We start from the raw sequence: 10,860 nt of genomic DNA, 5'->3' as shown, positions 1-10,860 counted from the left end.
TTTTTGTTGGTTTTATTTTGAAATGAAAACATAATATCAAGGTACGATTCAAGAAGATTGGATCCAGGGCGCGCATCCGCGCATGCGAGACGTGACTAGTGGATCCTACGACTACCTAGCGCGCGTGCGCCACGCACAAAACATGTATGAGGGTGTTTGCGTTTTGTTTACAATGTGTTTTATTTACTTTGTTCAAAAAACCCAAAACAAACCGTCCTGCATGTTTTGTGCATACATGCATTGGCAATAGATTGTTAATGTAGGATCGACTAGTCACGACTCGCGTGCGCGTGCGCGATAGCAGGTGTGTGCGCCAATTAACGGCGGTGAATTGGAATGTGTGGGGAAAAAAAGGGGTAAATTTCAAACATTTCTCTCGTTCAACACCCGACAAAGCATAAACCACAAAATTTACCCTTTATTCTGTCCTTCTATCTCCAGAAAATCGAAAAATACAAGTTATTCGCTGAAAAATTCTTGCCAAAGAAGCCAAAACCATTTCACAGCTGATGTCTTCTGCTGAATCGCAGACATTTTCGAACAAGGTAAGGCAAAGAGATTTCCTTTTAATTGGCTTTCGCTTGTTTCAAAAAAGACAAAACAAAACACTAACATGCTTTTGCTTTTGTTCAGACTTCGTTACTACTAATTTTTATAATTTCAGCAGTCGTTTATTATTGTTTTCAAACGTATTTCTGCCAAATGTCATTTATAAAACATGTTTAAAGAAAAAGGGGGTGGATGCAGTCACGCCCCTCACCTTCGAAAATGTGTTTTTTAGTGAAAGGTTTCTTCGGAAACGTGTCAGTTTATTATTACATGTGTGTTTATATAGATGTCTGTAGGTATATAACGTGTGTATTCGTCTTTCTATAGCTCGAGAGAGAGAGAGAGAGAAAGTTGTAATGGAATTGAAGGCTTGTAATGGCTGTGGAGTATCTCTGGGTCAGTTCGTCGTACTTTATATTGTCTGATATCGTCTTTAAATCACATTTCACCTTCCAACACTTATAACCCCTCCTCAATCTCAATATTTCGTCGTTTTTTTGGCTTTCGGACACCTGAGTGTTTTGTCCATCCATCGACATGCACAAATCTTGCAGTTCTCCATTTTGTTCTCTTCTGGATCCCTTCCTGGTCTACGCCTTTCAAACACGCGCGAAACAATTTCCAGTGGGAGGGGGGGAGCCTGTTGAGCCTTGTGTTTTTTTGTATTTGTTTTTTTTCTCTTGCTTTGTATCGGAGGGGAATGGGCGGAGGGGGTGTCTGAGAAGGTGGGGTGGGGCGGGGTGTATGGCTTGGGGTTCTAATTCAATCTGTCCTTTCTTCCTCTTCCTTCAGCTACCATCCACTGTTCTTTGTTTCTCTTTTCTTCCTGTTGCACCTTCTCCGGCCCCTTTCTAACTTCTTCCTGACTTCTCTGCTTCTGCAGAGGCCTTTTTTAGCCACATTTAAAGCAACGAGGGGTTCTGCCCTCCACCCTCAACACTACGTCTCCAATGGTCACCGTTTCCACCATATTTTCAGTGGTTCTGCCAATACCCAATATGATCAGGTCCAATGTTTGCTCTTTCCATACACAATTTTCTGTTTTCGTGGCCTGCAGGACGGCTATTTCTTCTTTACTTCCGAGAAGAACAGCCGCCACAACCCAAGCCACATCTGTTTCTGGTGGGATTCTCTCCAGCCTAATCCTGGAAGTCCTTCTTCCAAGATATGCAGGTTACTGTGGTTACAGCATATTCTTTTGCCTTTCCTGCCTTCTTGAACCACGATTGTTCCAAATCTGCTTCCTCTGCCTCAACGTTTTCAATTTTCCTTTCTTCCACTGAGTACACCTTATATATTTACTGTTTTCTTACCCATATTTTCCAATACTTTCTGGAGTAGGGACAACTTAGCATCACCACCGATCCTACGTGCCATCTCCTCATATTTCTCCATGTTTGTCAGGTCCACCTCCTTTTTTGTGACTTCTGTCACTTCAGCAAATCTTTCTTCTTCCTTAAACACTTGTCCATCCTATCAACTGCTCGTACGAGCCCCTCCTCCGAACAGGACAATTTGGACCCCCTAAGGTCTGAATAGAACATGTTCCTTACTGTTGGCATTGCTGATCCTGCTTAAGGCGGAGAGAAAGCACAAGACAGTCGACCCCTCCTCACACAATCAACAAATACACCAACACTATGTAAAAGCGTGAGAGGAAATGGGAAAGAAGAAAGAGAGCGAATGTCTTAATTCTCCTGCTTAAATAGTCGGTGCCGATGGGAGTCTTGCCGATGAGTCTTGCTGTTGTATTAGATTGATAGATAGAGAGATATTGATATATGTAAATATATATATGTGTATATATTTAAGTGCAAGATCTCAGGATCAAGGTGTAGGAAGTGAGTAAGCTTCAAGCAGTCCATAGTAGAAAGTATAAAAAGCAACTTTGAAGAACATTAGTGGTTTATTGTAAATGTTTTCCAAAATTAGGGAACAGAGGAGATAAAATCACCAGCAGAACCTCAGAAATAGTAATTAGCCTAACGAGGGGTACTCCACTAGCTACTGATAAGGGTGAATACACCTTAGTTAAATGAAGGTTACATTGTTGTCAAAATATCTCAAATTAACTTGCAAGAGAATAAGGTTCTGCTAGCTGGGAGACATATGTTACTGGGATTTGTACCTGTTCCAATCCCTAAATTTTCATGTGTCTGTAGCTATATGTGTGTTTGTGCATGTGTGTGTGTGTGTGTGTGTGTGTGTGTGTGTGTGTACATGTATTCTTTTACTCTTTTACTCTTTTACTTGTTTCAGTCATTTGACTGCGGCCATGCTGGGGCACCGCCTTTAGTCGAATCAAATCGACCCCAGGACTTATTCTTTGTAAGCCTAGTACTTATTCTATCGATCTCTTTTTGCCGAACCGCTAAGTTACGGGGACGTAAATGTGTGCATCGGTTGTCAAGCGATGGTGTGGGGGACAAACACAGACATACAAACATATATATATATATATATATATATATATATGTAGAAGAGAAGAGATGAGATAGGAATAAACGATCATCTTCTGAACTTTCTAGGATGATTGCTCCTTCCTTTGTCATTCCTTTTCTTATTACTGCTCCCTACATGACTAATGTGTCATTCTGGTGTATATTCAGTTTCACACCAGGTTATTTGGATCTCAATGCCTTAGCAATATATTCTTTTACTTGTTTCAATCATTTTGATTGTGGCCACACTGGAGCACCACCATTTAGTCAAAGAAATCGACCCCGGGACTTATTCTTTGCAAGCCTAGTACTTCTGTCGGTCTCTTTTAATGTATTTTAATTATCATGTGCTTTTCAAGAGGCTTTTATAATTGAAGATTTCAACTTCATAATTCAGTCTTAATTCACTGTGAGATACACGTTTCAAGGTTGTATTAATGTCCAACAGAAGTGTACCCCAACACCGTAACTTTGTTTCCTCATAGCTGCATGCAACAAACATGAATATTTGAAGATAAAATTCTTTACAAATGGAGTAGATTACAATTGTATCTGGATTTGTTGTGAAAAAAAGTTTTGAAGGAGGGTGAAAAGAGGAGTTTCAGATAAATCACCCATGGGTTGTGAATAAAAATAGGGAAACAGAATACTTTGAGAGAAAAACCCCACCCCTTTTTTTTTTTTTAAAGCTAATTTCATAAACAGATTCACTGTAGACACAATAAACATATGGTCCTGTGATATTGGACTGGGGTGGAACAGTTCTCCACTATCTACTTGAAGCTCTTCTATAGGCACTGTACTAAAAATAGCAACCCTTTATATTCTTAAGGTAGTGATATACAAAAAAGAAAACTTAATAAATTTATCATACAGACAGAGACATGGCTGTGTGGGAAAGAAACTAATTTTGTAATCTCATGGCTTCAAGTTCAGTCCCACTGCATAGCACCTTGGGAAAGCGTGTGTATATATATATACATATATATATTGATTGAAGTGTACAGTATTATAGCACTATGTATCCATTGTGGCCATCATTACCAGTCGGTTTTGCACTTGGGGCTTAATAGGTTGTTAGATAGCAGTCCAATTATGTAACCGTGCACTCTTCAGAGCAGCTCTACTGTCTGTTTTGTATGGTTTCTATGACTGAATGCCCTTCCTAACTAATGCCAGCCACTTTACAGAGTGAACTGGGTTCCTTTTTATGTGGTGCCCATGCACATATGTTAGGACATTACAATATCAGAGAAGTATTTCAGTTGATTTCACCAATCAGGCTCCCACACGACAGCAGAAAATCCCAATCCTGGTGCTTGTTAGAAGAAGGGCTTGTGCAAACAAAGAAGATTGTGCTGAAAAGGATTTGTTGTATATATATAATATATATACATGGGTTGCATGGAGGCAAAGTGACTGAGTCCCTTTCAAGTGTTGGGCCTCATGGAGGCAATGACTGAGAAGACCCATCAAGCTGAGCAAAACCGCAGTTGTGGCAGATACTGGTACAGTACAAATTGGCATGTAAGGGCATCCAGCTATAGAAAACCATGCCAAATCAGAGAGGAGCCTGGTGCAGCCTTCCAGTGTGCCAACCCAGTCAAACCATCCAACCCATACCAGCATGGACAATGGACGCTAAATGATGATGATGATGACACACACAATAAATACATATGTGTGTATACATATATATATATATATATATATATATATATATATATACATATATATATATATATACATATAATTATATATATATATTTCGTTTTTTTGGATTTGTTTCGCAAGACTTTTTTATGTCATTTCGTGTGTTGAAGCATCTTCTGTTGTGTCTGGGGAGAGTCATTTTCTTATTGTGCCTTCAAATTTAACACTCACCGGTAACATTTCTACTTATTTCTTATTTTTATTTTCCTAAAACTTTCGTTGCGTCTTGCAAACTTATCAATAGTCTTGACTCTGTCCGTTATTTATGCATGTGTGTGTCTCAGTGTGTGTGTATGTATGCGTGCATGTGTGTGTATGTATGTCTGTGTGTGTTGTATTTATTAGGTGTCCTCGTACGTTGGGTTTATCCAGGTGAGGTGTATGTGTGTGCATGTGTGTTCCGTGTATGTTGGTACTGGGTATGCGTTTGTATGTGTGTGTACGTGGGTATGGTTTGTGTAGTTTCCTGGTGTATATGTGTACATGTGTGTGTGAGTGATTAGTTTTGTTTGTATTGTTAGCACAGTATGTGTGTGTATACGTGTGCGTGTGTTTGTGTGAGTGCGTCTATGTGGCTTGTATTTGTCGGGGAGGTGTGCCATTGTGTGTGCATGCTTCTGTGCATGTGTGCTTGTGGGTGTTTGTTGGGATTGTTGGGATTGTATTGTGTGTGTGTGTGACATTGTTACTGGGGAACAGGCCTATGGTGTTTGTATGTGTGTGTACATATGTATGCAAATATGCGTGTGTGAATATGGTTTGTGGTTGCCGGAGTGGTGTGTAGGTGTGTGCATGGACCTGTTTACGTATGTGTGTATGGGTGTTGGTTGTGGTTGCTACAATTGTATTGGAAGTGTATATATGCATGTGTTTTTTCTTGAAATGGATGTGGGTTTGTGCTCTGGTGTGGAGATACTGTGATTGTGTGTGAGTGTGTATATGTGTGTAAGTGTGTTCGTGTCGGAGGTTTGCATTGTATTGGTGTGTGTGTGATTTTGCGTATCTGTGTGTCTTCGTTTTGGGCGTGCCCCTGGGGAGGGGGCTTATCTTAGAGTATGTTGAGCTGTGGTCTGTATTTTTGAATAAGATTATTTTCCCTATTTATTCGTGTTTGGTCAGTGGTGTTGTCTGAGCATTGGTATAATGGGAAAACTAGGAATTTGGGGGACTTGTTTTATGCACAAGTGCATTTTCAAACCTTCTTTCATATATATATATATATATATATATATATATATATATATATATATATATATATATAATATTATATGTATTTCTTCTATCTTAATGAATACAAATTCTTCGGATAGACTAAATGGGTTGATAGAAACAAATGTAGCAAAGAACACAAAATAACTGTGGTGTAGTTCCTGTTTTTAAGGCAGGAACTCCTTGAAATTTTGGGTATTTGAGTATATTTAAGAATTTAAGGATTGGAGAAAACGCATGTTATAATTGCATACTTTATTCCTACATATGTTTCAAAGGATTACAACCTGTGTGCTCCATAGGGATCTTTGATATTAAAATTGTAACCTTCTCTTCAGGGAATGCATGGGAACCATCTTAAACGTAAGACATTATGACCGATTATGAAAACAATAGATGGATAAGGTTATGACTTGATTCACTTGAAAAAAACCGTTAGAGAATTGGACAACACATACATATAACTGTGTGAAAACATACATGCATACATAAAGACATATACACACATATATATACACATATATATGTGTATATATATATATATATACACACACACACGTATACACACATACGTCCACATTTACACATATGCACATACGTACCCATGCCTATACAAATATACCCATATGTGTGCATGTCCCCATACACACATATATACATATATATATATACACATGTATAAATAGAAATAGACACATACATATACATCTACGCCTATAACCGAATAAACAGATACGCATATACATATACATACATGTATACAAACACATACGTAAACACACACATGCACATACATACATACATACATACAAATACATATATATAAAAGAAAAAGAACTCAAGTGTTTTCATATATACATACATACACATACACATACATACATATATATACATATATATATACACACAAACATACATACATACATATACATACATATATATACACACAAACACACATACATGCATACATACATATATACACACACATACATACAGATATATGTACATACATACAGAACCTAATAACTCATACATATGGATTTATACAAATACATACACAATTATATATACATATACATAGATATGTACACATATACACACATATATACTTACAAACATACGTACACACACCCACACAAGTATACATATATACATACATACACACAGATACACTCACACACACACATATCTATATATATATAAAAATATACATATATATATATATATATATATATACACACACACACATACACAGACACACATATATATATACATATACATACATACATATACATACACGTGTGGACATACACACTCACATAAACTTGTATACACAATCGTATACACACATGTATATTTACACACACACATACATCTAAATATGGACATATATTTTTTTATAAAAAATACATCTACACAAATATGCTCCCCTACTTATTCACAAGTACACTCATATATGAATATATAAATAAACCTATGTGTAAATAAATACATCTTTACACAAAAATGTACATACAAATATATCAATATGCATTTACGTATGGTTTTTTTTTTTGGTTTTTTTTGGATGTATGTACATTTTTGTGTAAAGATGTATTTATTTACAGGGTCCCTGGCTGTTAATTGGAAGCCATGCAAGTCCTTGTGCTTTTACCTGTCTCTTCTCAAAGCTCGTTAAGTCTCAACAGTCCTCACCGTTTGTTTTTACTGTTTTGTTCTTGTTGTTCTGTTTTTGTTACCACTTTAACCTTCTGCGGGAAGGACTGTTTTAACGAAGTCTCATCTGGTCCCTGCCTTTGAAATGCGGAGTATATAAAACAGGGGGCAACTGATGAAGGGAATGTTCTTTATGTTGCCTGTTTCGTTTCTCTGTTTGTTTCTTTCGATGTTCATTGTTTGTGTTTTTTTTATGTTCTCGGTTCTCTTTTTGTTCACATTTCTTTGATGCCCTGTACCAATATATGCATGTATATATATACATATATAAGTAGGCATGTACATGTATGTGTGTATATATGCATATACCTATATGTTGCTTTCCAGAATTCTTTGCTCCCAGCATAAATAAGTTATTGATAAAATGGCAAAATTGTGTTGATGATTTAGGTGCATTCTTTGATTAACTGCATTGCTTTTCGTTGAGATAAACTAAAATAAACTTTCAGTTCAAAATCGGATCATTTCATTCTTAACGACCTGATATAATGTAGCCCTGTACGTTTACTTTAAATCCACAGGTTGGTCGTGATTGGAACGCCTTTGTTCATTGAACAGCCGTATCATGGTTGGCCTAGGGCTAAACAATCACCTAAGCTGCAACTCCTACTTTCACCACCACCACTTTCCACCACAAACCAATGAGGGAGATCCGCCACTACTAACTACATTATTAGAAATAGCAGCTAAATCTCCCTCAAATCACACCCTACTCCTCTCTTATGTATGGACCAATGTGGGAGGCATCTACATGGTAGCTAGAGCTGGGAGAAATAGCAGCCAAATCTCCCTGAAATGGCTCCCATTTTAGAAATAGTTACATTGTATAAACAAAATTTTAGGGGAAAGACAAGATGGTCACAGCTGGAGTGTCTGCTGTGACTGGATTGACCTGGGACTAAACTACCACCACCACCACCAACACCACCACCACCATGTTGTTATTATTCATGTCAACATTTCCATGGCAACAGAAAACTGTTCACACACAACACGGTGGGGGAGGTCGGTGTGTGTGTGTGTGTGTGTGTGTTTATCTGGTGCCTGGTGGTGATGGAGTCATCCTGTTCTATAAGTGTCACTGTTGGTTTGTCGTTGTTTAACCCTAGGCCAGCCTCGGTGGAGAAGGTCTATGACCACAGATGCCTCAACCATGACCATCTCATATTTAGAAGTGCATGACTTCGGGTGTCCTTCTTTCTTTATTGAAGAAGTTCAGAAGTGAGGTGAGGATCATTTAGCTGCTATTTTCAGCAGAGAGAGCAACCATACAACAGCTCTCATTTCCCTCTGCCTGGTTTCAGCTGCAGTCAGAGTCTTGACTTATGATCAAAGGGTTTCCATCCTTGACCATCCAACATGATCTCGTGTTTTTTGAAGACAGCAATGTGGTGTGATTTTGAGGGAGATTTGTCTGCTATTTCTAAATGAAGACCAGTTCCCACATGTGGGCTGATTTGTGTCAGGAGCAGTGGGGAGGGGCAGGGTGATGGGGTGGGGGGCAGATATCGTGTGCTTATGTTGTCATTTTGCTCCAGCTAAACCCTGAGTAAGCAGAAGTATGATCACAGGCAATCCAGTTGTGACTATCCCCTCTGTCTCCGATGTTTAGGGAGCCAAAGCTCCCATTAGCAAGTAAGCATGATTTGTAGGAGATTGTGGAGTGAAGGAGGAATTGCGAGAAAGAGAAGAGACGTGGATTGGTTTGTCGAGGTAGGGTGAGGGCAAAATGTTCTTGTTATGTGTTGGTGGAACATCCAGGTTGGGGGGGGGGGGGCTAGCAGATGGCAATACTAGAGTGAGAGAAGGCATGTGGGTAGAATACACAGGCCGGGGGCAAGCAGAGAGTAAGGATACAGTGGCCCTGGGCCAAGAGGACGACAAGATTGGGGAGTGAGAGGTAATCATAATGCGTGAGAAAGAGATGTAGTTTGGTTCATTGTGTAAGAAGTTTTCTTGTTAAGTGTAGGTGGGACACACAGCACTTGTAGAACTCAGTTTCACTGATGTGGGTGGGACAGATTGAAGGATGTGCTGAAACGATTGTCATGTTGAATAAAAGATTCTAAATCCATCTTCTGTTTCTTTTATCAACAATAAACACAACAAACATTGTGGGTTTCCTGACATAAATCCAGTGAAAATTGTAGAGTTTCTGTGGAGGATGACATCAGGTAGCCTGAAACGGTGAATGTGCTTTGACTGACATAAGAATAGGCATATACTCAAAGTCCAAATAGTTACATGTGTGTGTGTATATATATGCATCTGTGTGCGTGTGTATATATATATTTATATATATATATATAGCAGTGTATATGTCTGTGTGTATATATATATATATATATATATATACATATATATATATATATAACTTTTATGAGTAATATTCTAAAAGAATATATAATTGAACTTATGTTGAGTGCTCAATTATCTTGAGCAAATATATGTGATTTTATATTATTAATTCATCAATAATATATTTAGGAAATCAATATTTAGTATTTCAAAAGATATATATCCAACATAACATGGTAGCATAATAAATTTAAAAGTTTAAAACATTTGGAAGAAGACAACAAAGAGGAATAGAAAACTAATTGTATTCAATGAAATGTATCTGAGAAAGATGTTGAGAGCACACTGGCAGATCAGGTCAGAAACAAAGAGATTCTGAGAAGAGCGAGGTTGTGACCATTGCAAGGGATTCCATCTGACTGGCTCCATTCTGTACCTAACCAATCAGCAGGACTTGAAAACAACCATGGCTTGAGTACTACCTGATAACGAGTGTGAAAAAAAGGGAGGCCAAAGATCCGATGCTACCCGGTGGTGGCCATTTCAAGATGACCCGAAGACTTGCTGGGGCTGCCTACTGGACCCTAGCAGCAGGAAATTTAGACAGTGTCACGTGACAACTTGCTGGGGCAGCCTGCTGGAGCCTAGCAGCAGGTATAAAAAGGGGAATTTGACAAGACAATCAGTCGGACGCTGACACTCGTTGATGCTGCATCGAAGAGGCCAGGGAATAGAAGAAAGAAGACATGCACCCAACACCGGAGCTGAAGACACCTCCGAAAGGAGGGGAGGCGCCACGTCAAAATGGTAGGGGAGTAGGGGCCGAAACCGGACGTGGATCCTCCTGATGATGTCTTGAGCTAACTGGATCCTATAAAGGAGCTGTTGTGGTAGCAGACCACGAAACATGGTTGAAATTCCTCAGCATTATGTA

The 10,860-nt window shown here is 38.6% G+C and overlaps 1 long non-coding RNA gene across 1 annotated transcript; it reads left to right on the top strand.

Annotated features, from left to right (window-relative positions):
• The first annotated feature begins 247 nt into the window (after window positions 1-247).
• LOC149128995 (uncharacterized) lies at window positions 248-8,322 on the top strand. The gene is made up of 3 exons (XR_016240594.1): window positions 248-356; window positions 442-545; window positions 8,150-8,322. It is a non-coding gene; the product is annotated as an uncharacterized LOC149128995 (long non-coding RNA).
• Window positions 8,323-10,860: the final 2,538 nt, after the last annotated feature.

This window comes from Octopus bimaculoides, unplaced genomic scaffold (assembly GCF_046866305.1).
Source record: "Octopus bimaculoides isolate indiv1 unplaced genomic scaffold, ASM4686630v1 contig234, whole genome shotgun sequence".
NCBI lineage: Eukaryota > Metazoa > Mollusca > Cephalopoda > Octopoda > Octopodidae > Octopus > Octopus bimaculoides.
This window is presented reverse-complemented; position numbering and strand designations above follow the sequence as displayed.